The sequence below is a fragment of the Arvicola amphibius genome, chromosome 12, assembly GCF_903992535.2.
Source record: "Arvicola amphibius chromosome 12, mArvAmp1.2, whole genome shotgun sequence".
In the NCBI taxonomy this organism is placed as follows: Eukaryota; Metazoa; Chordata; class Mammalia; order Rodentia; family Cricetidae; genus Arvicola; species Arvicola amphibius.
Genome location: NC_052058.2, coordinates 108,752,887 through 108,768,860, shown reverse-complemented (window position 1 = coordinate 108,768,860; position 15,974 = coordinate 108,752,887). Strand labels below are relative to the sequence as shown.

The 15,974-nt window shown below is 47.1% G+C and overlaps 1 protein-coding gene across 8 annotated transcripts in view; it reads left to right on the top strand.

The window, feature by feature from the left end:
- Rnf152 (ring finger protein 152) overlaps nucleotides 1-15,974 on the top strand; it is a 73,671-nt gene that overhangs the window by 25,011 nt on the left and 32,686 nt on the right. For 2 of the 8 annotated variants that reach the window (XM_038349396.1, XM_038349397.1), the window contains one exon: nucleotides 8,060-8,216. The exons of 5 other annotated variants lie outside the window; for them this stretch is intronic. The gene's annotated coding sequence lies outside the window, so the exon portion shown is untranslated. Of the gene's footprint in view, nucleotides 1-8,059; nucleotides 8,217-9,717; nucleotides 9,887-15,974 lie in introns of those variants that run through there. One more of the 8 variants, XM_038349402.1, reaches the window with a different exon arrangement.

Genomic DNA, 15,974 nt, shown 5'->3' with positions numbered 1-15,974 from the left:
TATTGGTATTAATTCTTCTTTGAAAATCTTCTAGAATTCTGTACTGAAACCATCTGGTCCTGTGCTTTTTTTGGTTGGGAAACTTTTGATAACTGTTTATATTCCTTTAGCAGTTATAGATCTGTTTAATTTGCTTACCTGGTGTTGATTTAATTTTGGTAAGTGATATTTATCCAGAGAATTGTCCATTTCCTTTAAGTTTTCCAATTTTGTGTCGTACATGGTTTTGAAACATGACCTCATGATTCTCTGGATTTTCTCCATGTCTGTTGTTGTGTCCTCCTTTTCATTTCTGACTCTGTTACTTTTGATATTCTCTCTCAAGGCAGGAGGATCTCAGGGACCCACTAGTCAATCGATGAGGTATAGCTTCAGTGAGAGATTGTGTCTCCAAAAAGAAAGGAAGGAAGGAAGGAAGGAAGGAAGGAAGGAAGGAAGGAAGGAAGGAAGGAAGGAAGGAAGAGAAAAAGGAAAAAGTGTTAAGCAGTGAGGAGGGTACTGAATGCCAATTTCTGGCCTCTACCTATAACCACATGCCTGTACACACACACACACACACACACACACACACACACACATCCCATATAGCATACTTGCACACACATATATATGCACAAGAAATGGTGAAGATTAGGTTTGACTTTAGCTCTTTCTACTTAAAAAGAATGTTTAGAAAGTTCCTAGAAAACCCAAGATTACCCGTAAGATGCTGGAGTGTTGCATGTTTTCTGAATGCTTCAATCATCTGTGAAGACCTGTGTTCCTATAATGGACCTTCTGTTTTAGTAACCCCACTTATTCACTGAAGAGGGGGTGCTGAGAGCGCACCGCTAACACATGTGAAGTGTGTCGATGCCACTGGCCTCATCGTGAAGTGGCCTTTGCTGGTTTTCCCGTGTACTCCCCTCTTCAACATGCTAGTTGGGATTATAGAATCTTTCCTTCACTTAGGACTTCACAGTCCCTTCTCACGGCCATGGGTGGTTCCTGTGGGCTGCCTGGATGCGCGATGCAGTGAATCCTCACTGTCGGGTCAGCTGAGAGACAGCTGGACTCGACCTAACCACTATGTCTTTCTCTCTAAGCTGAAACTGGACAAGTGAAGTTGCTCTTGAGACTTTGCTTAAACCAGGAGGAAAGATAAATATTGAAGAAGGTTTAAAAACTGATTTTTTTTTTGTCCTGGAAGAAATGCTCTCCTGTGCAAGTCAGCCTTACAGTTCATAGCTTGTCCTGTCACCTTGGAATGTACTGTGTCCCAATGTGTGAAGACTGGTTAAGTGTGAGCAAGGTTGGTGTCTTTGGCTAGCACGTTAGCATAAGATTAAATTTGCATCATAGTGGTGGTGTTACAATTTTAAATGTGTCCTTATTTATACTTCAGAATTAGCTTGCACAGGATATATGTGGTCAGTTTGGGGAGAACCTAGAAGGAACATTTTACATTTTGAATTATGACTGTGAACTTCATTGCCACCTTTGTCTCTCCTACTGCATTGCTGATGCTATCTGGGCTTGTTTGGTGCCAAGTTTAAGTCAGAATCATGTCTGCAGTTGGCAGTATGGTACCATGGAGTCCAGTATGCTTTAGACATGGTTCCCTTTGTGACTCACAGTTGCGTGGGGAGTGGATATTCACCTTAAGTGAAAAATATCCTGAATTTCTTGAGGTATGCAGTCTGTGTGAGTGTATGCATATGTGTGTGTGTGTGTGTGTGTGTGTGTGTGTGTGTGTGTGTGTCTATAGTGGGCCGAGGAAGGATCAGCTCCTCTGGAGCTAGAGTTACAGTCCTTGTAATATGTCTGATGTGGGTGCGAGGGACTGAGCCTGTACCGGCTACAAGAGAATCAGGTGTCCATAACTCCTAAGCCAGCCCATCTCTAGCCTCCTGGATGGCTTTTAAATGACTCTTTGCTCCCTCTTTCCTTCTCTTCATCCCAGGGAGCAGCAATAAAACCCAGTCGAAGATGAATTTGTTACCCGTTTTCTTTGTCATATTGACACTCCTGAATGCCATCCTGAAAACTGCCCATTTTCAATATCTAATGGGGTGAGGTGGCCTAGAGCTAAAAGCTTGCCCAGAAAGAGCTGGAGTTCAACCTCGGGAGCCCATGCAAAGGTGGAGCAATGAATCACTTTTACAGAGATTTCCCTGGCCTCCATACAGCTGCCATGGCACACAAACATGATGATGATGATGATGATGATGATGATGATGATGATGATGATGATGATGATAAATGTACTAAATAAATAAACAATTCCGAACAGGCTTGCTTGCCCAAGCCAGAGTTCCTGGAGGTCTAGCCATCTCTCATGTGGCTGTAGTAGTTGAGGCTCTGGCAGAGCTCTTTGGAAGTTTCATAAGCTCCTCTTCATCTCCCACAGCTACCCACAGGGACTTGTCAGTTTAGAAAATGCTGCTAAATGTGCTTTGTGCTTTTCCTCTTCTTCAAGTGTCCCTGATTTGCCAAGGTGCATTCTTGGTGCTAAGAGACGGACTATGTCAGCCATGCACTGTGAAGCAGACTGTGGGACAGAGAGCAGATGGTAGAAAAGTCAGAGCTATTGCCTTGGGGACAGTCACCTATGCCAGCAGGGCGTAGTGAACACTGGATAAAGGGATGGATGAGACATTGTAGGAGCACAGTTGACAGAGAAGGTGTATCTGAGGGATCCTTGAGGGACAGCATGGGCAAACATGTTGGAAACGCTGGAGTAGGGTGAGGTAGAGGAAAGCTGAGTTGGTGGTGGGAGCCAGTTAAATACCACAGTGCTTCATCATTAGAGGGTATAGAGCACAGGGAAGTGGGCAGAAGTGTGGGTGTGAGTCCTGGCTCTGCAGACAGCAGGCAAGTGTTTCGTCTCTGACCGGAGCCTGCTATGTAAAGCAGTGGGGATGAAGTGAGGCTCCCTGGGAGCTGTCTGACCGCACCTTGAGCAGTACACAGAGGGCCAGGGGTGGGAAGAAATTGCAGTCAGGAACCTGGTGTGCTTGGCTTTTGTGGGGATCTGGGTAGAGATTCCAGGGTGGTGGGTCTCTGAGATCTGGACAAGGGATCTATGATTACTCTCCTGACATTTTTCTGTTCCAGCCTAGGTTGTGAGCCTCTGTGATGGCCTAAGAGAAAAATCTGGGAACTGTTAGGAGGCTTGGTGACATTTCTGAAGTATCATACAGGTTTTTGGAAACATGATTATAGTTGTGCCCATTGATAAAATGGGGGCTATATGACTGAACCCCAGTTGGCCAGTCTTCCCTGCCAATTAAGAGGAAATTATCATTTTCCTAGAGTTTAGGAAGACTTTTGTAGGTTTCTTTGGAGATTGTGGGAGATAGCATGGCAATTTCGCCTTGGTCTTAAAACTCAGTTAGGCTGTGTCTAAACTCGAGTGTTTAGAAAAACTCTTCTTTGAAGGACAAGTGTGTTAGCCCAGGATGAATGTCTTTATGGCAATAGAGACTAAGTACTAATTTCTACAAAGGAATGAAAACTGTTGGCAGGGAATTATGGGGAACTTAGGCTGTCTGCAAAGCAATTCAACAAAGTATATAAGAGGTAAATGTGGCGGGGTACCCTATGATTTTCTTCCGCCAGCCAGGTTTGTTACACGAATTAGTAATTTAGATAGAACAGCTGGGAACCAATGCTTAGAACTTCGCGTTTCATTTATCCTGGCAGCCATTTCCTTTCCAGTTCTTGAGCTGGAGTTATCACTAATGAGTTAAACATTACAAAACCCAGAGCACAACTAATTCATTTTTGAAATAAGTAGACATTTAAATCTGAGTAAAAAAACCTCACTTTTTTCTGGTGGTATTTAATATTTTCAAGCTGACACGATGTAGAAAATGGTCATGATTCCCATGATGATTAGGGGTCGCCATGGCACATGTTATGCTAGAAACTTAGCTGTAGTTTGAGGGGATGATATTGTGACAAGACATGCTATCTGGTTTCCATCTCCCAGTGTCTCTCACAGAATTCATAAACCTTTGTGATTTTCTGAACAATTTGTGTGTGTTTGTGTGTGTGTGTGTGAGAGAGAGAGAGAGAGAGAGAGAGAATCTATGCTTGCGTGTTGCATATGCATATGTATATATGTATGCATGGGTGCCCATGCATGTAGAGACCAGGGGGCAACCTCAGAGGTCATTCCTCATGTACCATGAACCTTGTTTCTTGAGACAGTGTTTCTCACTGGCCTGGGACTCACCAGTAGGTTAACTTAGCTGGCAGGTGAGTCTCTGAGATCTGGCTTCTCTCCACTTCCCTAGTGCTGGGATTATCTGGGTTTTGGGGACTTAACACATGCTTGTTTGTACAAGAAAACAGTTTACCAAGGAAGCCTGTCTCTCTTGTCTCCAAGAGGAGCCTGGTGAGAAGCCTACCCTATGTTTTGGTTCCTCACACTCAGCTTCTGAGATTTGGAACGCCTTACAGTGTAGGGCGAGAAAGAGCCTTTTATACTCCTCTCTACTACACCTGAGCTTTTGTCAATGAGGTCACCTTTGGGGAACTCTCAAGTGCCTTAGGATGGTGAGGGATCATCAAAGCGACCACCATGCTGTCTAAACTTAGGGAGCCTCAGCTTCACTCTGGACTTTCTGGGAGAAAAGGAGGGACTGAAAATTGGGTCAATTGCCAATGGCCAACAGTTAATTCAACCGCCCTATATAAAGGAACCTCCATGGACATCACAGTTGGCCTGACTAAAGAGTTTCCAGTTGGTGGGTGTGTTGCAAGTACTGTGAGGTTGATGCCCAGAGAGACTAAGGTGCCATGTGCCCCTCCCTGCATGCCTTGCCCGACTGGTCTGCATTGATTCTTTAGGACACGGTAGTAATAAGACTTTCTTGAGCTCTGTGGGCCATTGTCTAGAAAATTACTGAAGTTGAGAAGAGAGTTATAGGAACCTCCAGGCAGATGTGTGGGAGGCCTGTAACCTTAGTCCACATCTGCAGTGGGGACAGCCTGTGGGCCTGACGCCGTTCTTCACCTGCTTGCTGTGTTAATGATGTCAGGTGGTTAGCATCCCGGCTGACCTGACCAGCAGACACCCAGTCAGTGTCCAGGAAGCTGGAGAATCTGTGTGACCATGACACGGGGTTGGAACTATGCACTGGCACCTGATGTGCCCCTCAGGGGTACACAGCTGAAGACAATGACTGCTCCTCCCACAGAATCCATCAGTAGCTACAGCTCAGCGGGGGCTGGGGGGGGGGATCAAGGCACCTCCTTACTCCATGGTTGATTGTTGATAGACCCAATTTATTGTCTACCTGTTGTGCGGACATAGCTGTGTGAGGGCATGACAGTATTTCATTGCCTTTCTCTTTGTCTTCTGGCTCTTACGTTCTTTCCTCTCCTCTTCCACCATAACTCCCGAGCCTTAGAGGGTATGGTGTACATGTCCTGTCCAGGGCTGAGCTCCCAGCTGTCTCTTGGGTCACTGCAGTTATTGGCATTCATTTTGAAAGAAGCTTCTATTGCTGAATCCTTTCATATGTCCATCCTCTCCAGCTTCATCCTTGCAATCCTGTCTGTCCCTGGACACCTGTGGTCCCTGACAATTTTTTTCTTTCCCATTTGGTGCTGTTTCCAAATTAGGATATTTGTATGGTTCTTAAGTTACATTAATGTACTAGATATCTATGAACCACATACCATAAATGCATGAAAACTCAGGCTCTCAAGTACTAGAAGGTCAAAGTCCAAGTCGTGCCCCTTTCAAGCCCACGGAGAAGAATCCCTCCTTGGTCTGTAGTTTCCCACAGTGCTAACAATCCTTAATGTTACTGCTATGTCCGCACAACAGGCAGACAATAAATTGGGTCTATCAACAATCAACCATGGAGTAAGGAGGTGCCGTTGACACCCGCCCCCCCCCCCCCCCCGCTGAGCTGTAGCTACTGATGGATTCTGTGGGAGGAGCAGTCATTGTCTTCAGCTGTGTACCCCTGAGGGGCACATCAGGTGCCAGTGCATAATCCAGCCTGGAGATACTCCACTGCTGACTGTCGCTGTCATGTGACCAACTCTTAGTTATGCCCTTTCTATTGATAAGAACATCCTTTGAGCTGGATGAAGAAGAATTAATCCTACTTTACATGACTTCATTTTAATTAAATATACCTTTAGCAACCATACTTCTAAATGAGCCCACATTCTGAGTAATCAGGGACTGTAGAGTTTCAGTCTCTCTTTTGAGGGTCACAATCTCCTTCCATGGTTTGAGATCCATTCACACTTCAATTCATCTCAAGATAGCATATGGCCGCTCGGATGGCAGGCAGCCTCGGCTCTCCCAGAACTCTTGAGCTAGCCGGTAGTTGTTTATAATGACTATACCATGGTATCCTGGGAATGTGGTGTGCTAAAATCCCGAAGCACTTTGAGGTGACTCGGAGTTTGAGTTTGTTCAACTCTTCTCTTATGCTCCATTGCTGATTTCACTTAAGCCAGCTGAACCCGCAGCCAAGAAGCTCAGATGGGACCAGTGGGGAGTACTGAAGCCCTTCCTCCTTTATTTGAAACAATTGGTTTTATCAGAAGCACTGAGGTGGGAATTTGAGTAGATGCATCCTCCGTCTCATTCTGCGAGGTAGAGTGAGCACATGTCTGCTACCGAACAGTGCCTGTGCCTGGTAGGCGCCTGAGGGAGCCACTCACACTAGTCTGTAATGTGGGATTGTGCTGTGAGACTCTTCAGAGGGCCCCTGTGGGCTAGAAAATGTCTCTTCTGCTCTCCTGAAGTCAGTAGCTGACTTCACCCTGGGCATAAGAAACCCAGAGTTTCCCGAGGTGGGATTCACATCGCAGGGACAAGCCAGGAGACCCCAGCATCCATCCCCACTTTCTCCTAGTCTTGCCAAATAAACGTTTTAGTAAAATGGGTCCCAGTTCTCTCATCTCTCTGAAAACAGGGGAATTTTGCCGAGTCATGGTGTTTGCAAGGCAATCCGTAGGGTATTGTACGTGAGCCTGTGGCTGCTCTCCTGGAAACAGCAGAGGTGATCATGAGGACAGTGCTCTAACTTCGTCCCCAGGGCATGAGAGATCTAGGCTGGGGCTGAGGTACTAATTAAAATCAAGTCTCCAGTCCAGAGGGCCCACTGAGGTCTTGACTCTTGGGCCATCTAGACCTAGGAAGGAGTCCTGAAGGCTTGTCCAACTAGACACTCGCCTACAGGAGAGGGCGAACGTGGGCAAGCTTCAGAGCTGTGAGTTGCCATGAGGACTCTAGGGGTGACATGGGAGACTTTCCAAAGGAGGCTGTGACTCAGGATAGAACCCACACCTCAGTGTGCATGGGTACAGAGGGACAGGTCTGGCTGGCTTGGAGGCAAAGGCGCTAACGAAACTCAGATATAGACAGTGAAGGTGCCAGCGATGGCCTCCTGTGTCCAGGAGACATGGACAGGAGGTTATAGCTACTCTGTCCCAACTGGAATCTCGGAGAGTGTCCTAGTGCTGCACAGAAACCTCTGCCAGTGTGGGGACTACTTTTAGACGTGGTCTTTCTAATCCCCTGGGAGGCTTAGCTGGCTTGGTGCATTTTAAGAAACTTAGCAATGACACAGTGTCCATATCAAGCTGACTTGAGCCACTTCCTCAACATGGGGTGTGGTTGTAATGTTGTAATGCTGTTGTTGTAATGCCCACTGATTCAACATCACAGGGCACATGCGTGTCTCGGGAAACACTTTTAAGGTTGATGTTTAGAGGCTTGCATGACAACCACTTCAAATAACTACCGATGAAGAACGGTTTTCAACAGGCTGGTGCCTGAAAGCAGAGCAACAGAGCCAAGCTCCTGCTTTCGGTGGTTGACCGAACTGTAGGGGACATTCTTTGCTGCTTTTGTGCCCTTAGTGACCCCAACAAGACCATGAAGTGGAAGGGCTGGCCATTTAGAGGGGTGACCAGAGTTCAGAGGAAGCCCTCAGCAACACTGGGCTGCGGGGCACTTGCCATCCATTGCTATTACATTAAACACACCTCTTTTTTTGTATGTGTGGCTATTGAAAATTTGCTTTTCTTTTTGTCCCCCCAGGATTCAAACCAGAGTGTTCAGAGGCCCTAAGAGCTTAGAAGAATATGACAACGGTTAATATAAAAATTATTTTTAGTTTCACCATGAAACTGAAGTCACGTGGATCCAGTGGGCCAGGTTCTTGAGGAGGAAGCGTTGAAAGCCCCCATTAGATGAGGTGACCTTGGATGTGTCATTTCATGGCATTCGTCTTGGTTCCAGCTTCATTTCATGACTGTGATAAAACACCCTGAACGAAAAAGCTTCAGGGATAAAGAACTTATTTTTGCTCATAATTCCAGGCTATAGACTCTTACAAGGAGGAAGGCACGGTAGTGGGGGCATAAAACAACGGGTCGAATGACACCATAGTCAGGGCAGAGCGCCGAGAAACATATGTGCAGGCTTGTCCTCAGCTTGAGTTCTCCACTTGCCACCCCCAGAGGGCTGAGTCTTCCCACAACAGACATAGCCCAGGCTAACTCAATACAGACAATACCTCATTGAGACTCTCCCCAGGTGATGTGATTTTAGTCTGCACAGCAAAGAAAGTTTATAAAACTATCATAATTGCAGTTTTATTTTATACAAAATCTCATATGCCTCAGGATGTCCTTGAATTTGCTCTGTCATTAAGGATGACCACCAGTGCTGGTATTAAAGGTGAAAGCCACCATGTCTGGCTTGAGGTCTTAGTTTTAAAAGTTGAAAATAGAACAGTGTCTATGCTTGTTCCTCTTATGATGTTGGGGTTGTCATGAGAGGTCTGAAAGCTGGGGTGTGATGTAACCACGGTGTAGCAATTGTCTGCACATGAGGGCAGAGGCTGAGGTTCTCTCTCTTTGCTCCCCAAATCTGCTTTCGTTCACCTAGGGTGCTGACTGAAGAATGCACAATTCCCTTTGTTTCGCTACTTAATTAATTGAAAATGTCCTGAGCAACCGCTATGCTTCTAGACAGGGTTAGGAGGGAGAAAACCGGGCATGAGCGTGTTTGTAAATAATGCTTAGGTGATGCTGCTGAGATGATTATGCGATTTGAAGACGGTGTTTATGGCAAGTCCTCAATTTTCCCCTCACTTCCCTGGGCTCTTCCACTTAGGCAGGCGCATTTGCCGCTGGAGCCAGCCAGTCAGGGTCTAAATCCCTGGAGGATTTGGCAGCTCCCTGAATTTACTTTGTGTTTTCTGTGGCTAATTCTCCAGGATCTCAAGGTACCAAGGTGAATCTGCACTGTGAGTGAGAATATGAAACCAGGAGGCACACAGAGGGAACATGAAATAAGGCTAAACACCCCTGTTTCCAGCTGCAAGAGTGGCCATCTCTTAGCCTTCCTGTCCCTATAGCCAAATACCTGATGGAAACATGGTGTAAGGAGGAGGCTGCTTGTTTGCTTCCTGGCTGCTCGGTACTGTATTAATTAAATCACTGCTTGGTCAATTTCTTAAGCATATTGCTAGCTAGCTCTTACATCCAGAATTAACCCTTCTCTATTATTTTATATTTTACTACGAGTTTCATGGCTTACCAGCAAGGTTCCACTGTCTTTCTCTGACAGGGCTACATGGCTTCTCTCTCACTCCTCGTTCTTTCTCCCAGCATTCAGTTTAGTTGTGTGAAGAACAATTTTGCCTCATGGAGAATAGTGAACAGGAAGGGTCCAGCACAAGGTGGGAACTCATGAGCTGGCATCGTCCAACAACACTTCACCTAAAGCTTCCACAACTGCCCCCAGGAGCACAGCTGGAGACCAAGCAGTCAATGCTTGAGACGAACAGTTTTCAGATGCAGAGCAGGGCCCTGTCCGCAGAACAGTGGCCCAGATGTTCCTGTCAGACACTTCCACAGGGTAAGGGTCTCAGCCGTGACTGTCTGGGATTCATGTCCTCACCCTTTTCTTCTCGGCCCGTTCTTGGTTCTGGGTGCTGGAGGTGACAGGCATGATGAAGCTTCTCTTGCACACAGGCCCACAGGGTTTGGGAATGATTCTTAGGTTCCCAGTATTTCTACTTTCACAAGCCCTTGATGCTTCAGCAAGTGTGTTTTTCCCGCTTGGGTATTTTCTTCAGCATCCATCCATTGTTTAAGAGTCTTGATTGCTGGCTCTGCTCTCGTCATTTCTGCTCACCAACTCAGAATCAAATTTCGGAAATCAGCCAGTGAATGTTGTTAATGAGTCTTTTGGAAGCCTTTCGAAGCGGCGTTTGGGAAAGACCTCAGGAGGCCATTATGCCCACTATGGATGCTAACCCTGTTGCCCACTGAGGCTGATGACTTGTCTGGAGTGACATACCAAGTTGGTGGCATAGGTGGGATTAGAACCCAGGAGCTTTCAGTACCTGAATGTGGGATGTTAACTGGTGATGTTAAGGCATGAGGAAAACAGAGCATTTTATCTCGAGTTTAACCAGTGTGGCTGGTTAGGCTTCCCTCCCTTTCTCTGCTCCCTCCTTTCTTCCTTCCCTTCTTCATCCCTCTTCCTCTCACTCCTTCTCCTCCCCTTCCTTTGTCTCTCTTGCCTTGGGAGATAAAGTCTTTCTGTGTAGTCCTGGCTGGTTTGGAGCTCATTATGTAAGTCAGATCGGCCTGAAATCCATGCGAGATCCCACTGCCTCTGTCCCTCGCATGCCGGGATTCCAAGTGCGTCACACCATCCTGCTCCATCACTTAATTTTAAGGCTGTGATGTTGCCAAACTAATGATTTTATTGCATTTTAATAGATAAATTCTGATAAATCAGAATTCCAGGTGCTATGGCCTGTACTGGATTTTGTCAATTTTATACAAATGAAAGTCACCTGGGGATAGAAGATCTCAACTGAGGCACTGCCTCCATTCCACTGGACTGTGGGCGTGTCTATGGGGCATTTTCTTAATCATCGATGTGGGAGCTCCCAGCCCACTGTGGGCGATGCAACCCCTGAGCTGGTGGTTCTAAGTAGTATAAGAAATCAGGTTGAACAAGCATGGAGATCAAGCCAGTAAATAGTGTTTCTCCTTGACTTCTGCTTCTGTTCCTGCTCCCAGACCCCTGCCCTGCCTTCCTCAATGACAGACTTCCTCAATGATTTGGAGGTGTGAGCTGAGATAAACACCTTTCTCCTCAAATTCCCTTTAGTCTGTATTTTATCATAGCAACAGAGAAACAAATTAACATACTCTTTTGATGGAAAAACTTTACAAAATACAGTAGCTTGCTGCCTTTCTCAGGTCCCTTTGGGGCTTGAGGCGACTCTTACTGCCCCTAAGTCATTCCACCTTCAGGCTATAATCCTGTAGGGTGGGTTCAGGGGTTTGCATGTTCCAGGGCCACAAGCTATGCAGGTCTCTCAGGCAGTTCTCCGCCCCTCCCCCCACATTAGCTCATTTAACTTATCTCCTCACTTGAATTCTTCCACATGACCTTTTGATGCCATTTTCCTGTTCTCCAGACAGTGCCAATGCGTTCTCTGCAGTCTGGGGAGGTCATGCAGCTCGCTGCTCTGATGCCAGTTGCATTCCGATGCAGCATTGATCCCGTGCTATTTCCACATCAGACCGAACACAGACAAAGGCTTGCCAGTGAGATTGGCCTGGCTCTGTTCACTCTCTTCCATTGTTTAAAGTGGTTAATTCAGCAATGGATTATGATGCATCAGTGGAGAAAGGGAGAGAGTAAGAAGGAGAGAGAAATGGGGGCGGTAGAGAAGCCCCAAGTTAGCAGTAGAGATCTACCCTTTATGCAGAAACTCTCATTGCCTTCTAATGGCCCTGGCTGAAATAACCCTTTATTCCAGAAAATGGCTGGCTGGGACTAGCAGGCAACCCCTCACAGGCAGGCCTGCAGGCTAACTTGATCTAGGAAACCCCTCATAGGCACAACCCGCAGGCTAACCCAAACTAGGAAACCCCTCACAGGCAAGCCCTGAAGGCTAACCTGATCTAGGACATCCCTCACAGACATGCCCACAGGCTAACCTGATCTAGGAAACCCCTCACAGGCTTGCCTGCAGGCTAACCTGAACTAGGAAATCTCTCCTTTGAGACTTCCTTCCCAGGTCAAACTAATCAGCGTGAGCCTCTGCGGAAGAGAGGAGGTACAGCATGAGCAGTGGCGAAGCCTGCCTTTAGCAGACTGCACCTCAGCTCCAAAGATGCTCTTACCTTCATCCGAAAAGCTTACACGGCAAACAGACTTCACAAAAGTAGTTAAGCCAAGTTGCTGGGTGGGGATGGGAGTTTGTCTCAGGTATCAGGTGGGCCTAATGCAGTCACAAGAGTCTTCCTAAGAGGGGCAGTCAGAACTTGTACTGGGAGACCCGTTTCATTGTTAGAGGAAGGGGTGAGGGCACTTCAGAAGGGCCTTGAGCCTCTGGTGCAGAAGCCATTGGAGGCTGAAAATGGAACAGGGGACAAATCTTTCTGAGCCTTGAAGGAAGCATCCCTGCCAGCCGTGACCGCAGCATGTGGGGTGAGTTGCAGCTATTTGGCCTCCAGACCAACAAGATAAGAAAGCAGTCATGTTTTCAGCTTTGAAGTTTGTTGAAGTTTGTCACAGCAGCAGCAGGAATTTATTTCCCCATTCTTCCCATGGTTAAATGGGACATTGCATCTTCTAAGTTTATAGATTACAAAGTACTATCTAGATATTGTTAATTTTAAGAGTGATACTTTGTATTCACCAGGAACTGCAGGTTGGGTAGGAGGTCAGGAAGACCAGGGGACCAGTATCAAATACTTGTAAATTATGCGGGGAGCAGATTGTGTCTGTGAATTCTAAATTATGGATTTATTTATTTATTTATTTATTTATTTGAGACAGGCTTTCTTTGTGTGTAGACTTGACTGTCTTGGAACTCGCTGTGTAGACCAGGTTGGCCTCAAACTCACAGAGATCGCCTTCCTCTGCCTCCGAGTGCTGAGATTAAAGATGCCTGCCACCACTACCCAGCTATTATTGAATACTTTTTAGTTGTGAATGATTCATGGTCCTTAGTAACTATGGCAGGAGCAGGAAGATGTGGCTCTTACTTCCCATAGCTGTGGGGCTCATTTTGGATGCTTGGTAGAGTCACCCGTTACACTTCTAAAGTCCTGATTTCTAGTCTGGGAGTCTGGGGAGATCTCCATCCACAAAGTACCTGCTTTGCAAAGCCTGGTGGTATGTACTTGTAATCCCTGCCCAGGGTGGAGACAGGCTGATCCCTGGAGCTCACTGCAGCCAGCCTAGTCTAATTGGCAAGTTCCAGGCCAACAAGGCAAACTGTTTCAAAAAGCAAGGTGGATGGCACCTGAAGAACGACAGCCCAGGTTGTCCTGTTGCCTGTACATATATGAACAGCACCTCCCACATATGCGCTTGCGCACACGCGTGCGCACACACACACACACACACACACACACACACACAGACAGAGACAGAGAGAGACAGAGAGAGAGGAGAGAGACAGAGAGAGGGAGAAAGAGAGAGGGAGGGAGGGAAGGAAGGAGGGAGGGAAAGTGAGAGAGTGAGATAGAGAGAGGGAGGGAGGGAGGGAGGGAGGGAGAGAGAGAGAGAGAGAGAGAGAGAGAGAGAGAGAGAGAGAGAGAGAGAGAGAGTCCTGACATGCAAACTGCAGCCTAGATAATTAACTCAGAACTGCTCAAAGTCCGGCGGAAGCAGCACCAGAGGCTTGATGGCAGTGATTACACTAATAAGACTGAGGGCTGCAGAGGATCTGCTGAAGGTCACAGACCGGTTCCCTGGGAAGCTGATCAGGGCGTGGTCTCTGAGTTTAGGGGGAAGTCCCATGGAGGATACTGAGTCATCTCCCAGTGGTCGGTCCAGGATCTGTGCTCTCACCCAGCACTCCTGAGCACAGGAGCCACCACATTAGTGTCTGAAGACACTGTCATTGCTCAGATGTGTCAGGGAACAGGCAGACAGAGGAGGCTCTCTTCTCAAACGGGGCTGTCTCTTGAGAATTAGTCAATATTGCTTTTGTATATGTGCTTAAGTCTCCAGGTGGAAGGAGAGAGAGAGATGATTGTGGAATTTCTTCCTTTGAAGCCACTGTTTCCAGACAGTTGTCCTCACTGCCTCCTGGTTCCTTGGGTGTTCTGTGCTGCTGAGGCCAGCTCTGGACTGTCTGCCTTTCACTTGTCACAGCAAAGATGTTGCAGATAAAAATTTCTTTTTATATATAAATTGTAAGATGTCAGGCAGATATTGCTGTTGATTTTCCGTGGGATTTCTGGGTTGTGGCTGGAAAGATGACGGCCTGGAGAATGAGCCCATTATTTTCAGGCACAAGAACAGATGGCTGTGTAAGATTCTGAGATGGGGAATAAATAGGGACACCTGCTCTGGTGTCATGTGACTTCATGTGGTCATTTAACTATTTGGGTTTACATAGAAACTTTTAGGCTTGATTTTATAAAGGCCACACCAAGTGGATCTGTGTTTTGAGACTGTCTGGTTTATATTGTCTCAGTTTAAAGCTGACCCTGAACCTCACTGAGGGACTCTGACGGCTTATTTATCTATAAAGCAGGCAGCTAAGATGCCCTCCCCATGCTGTTATAAGGATTAAGAAAGACACTGTGTTTTGTCCCTGCTCCTGTCCCTCTGCCTTGGACTGGGCAGCATAGGAAATTGGCCAGGGCCCACTTCGGTGTGAGTTCTGGGGCCACCTGGTGGGGGGTCACGGGGATGGGAGGGTCTTTCTCAGCATGAGTAGCTTGGGCCAGCTGTAAAATCCCATGCTGCAGTTTTAACCTCCCTGTTTCTAGGTACTACTTGCCAGTCCTCGTGTGACTATTTATGTTTCTCATAGAAATGGTGCAGAGTAAAATCCTCTTTTCCTGAGATCCCTCAATACAAGTTTCTTATGGTCCAAATAGCTATGTAGGCAGCTCGGTTCTGCCTTTCGTGGTTTGGAGTTTTATTGGCAATTAGAAGTGGCCACCAGTTTGGTGGGATTATACAGCCGTTTGAGTTGTTTTACTGGAGACCACAGGAGTCATTTGAAGGATGTGGAGGAATTGTTGAGAGTTTGTTCCTCCTCCAGTTCCACCTAAAATCCCAGAAGGAAAAGTGATGGGATCGGAATAATGGTAGCATCTGCCAAGTGGCTGCTGTGTGCCAGGCCATGTGCCACGGGTGGGCTTTGCTCGGGCTTCCTCCCCTCACCATGCAGGAACTGTGTGAGGTGCTGTTTTCATGGATTTTGGAAAGGAGGCATGAAGTCACAGCAGGGCAGGTAACTTGGCCAGTCAAGTGTCCTGTAGAGGAAGCCTTGCCACTTCAGCTCCGGCAGCTCTGACTTGTGGGCTTTCATCACTCTGGAATTACTGAGGTGGCTATAAAATCCACAGTTGGGCAGTAAAAAGAAAGGGCCTCTCAGTCAGCCCCCGCTGTTGGCCACATTCAGAGAGATGGGTTATGGACATTGGCGCTGGGCTCTGATTCTTCTGCATGGACGGGCTCTGTGGGAGCCTTCTCAGCTTGGTCGATCACCTTCCTGGACCTGGGGGGAGTTGGGAGGACCTTGGACTTAGCATAGAGTGGGGAACCCTGATGGCTCCTTGGCCTTGAGAGGGAGGGAGGGGAGGTATGGGTGGAGGGAAGGGGAGGGAAGGGGGAGAAGGAGGGGCGGGAAGGGGGAGGAGGAGCGGAGGGAGGGGGAGGAGGAGGGAAGAAGATGGAAATTTTTAAATATAAAAAAAAATAAACCATGAGAAAGAAAAAAAAAAAAAAGAAAGGGCCTCTTTTTTTTTTTTTTTTTTTTTTGGTTTTTCGAGACAGGGTTTCTCTGTAGCTTTGGAGCCTGTCCTGGAACTAGCTCTTGTAGACCAGGCTGGTCTCGAACTCACAGAGATCCGCCTGCCTCTGCCTCCCGAGTGCTGGGATTAAAGGCGTGCGCCACCACCGCCCGGCAAGAAAGGGCCTCTTTCAGAGAAAGGGAGTCCAATAGCTG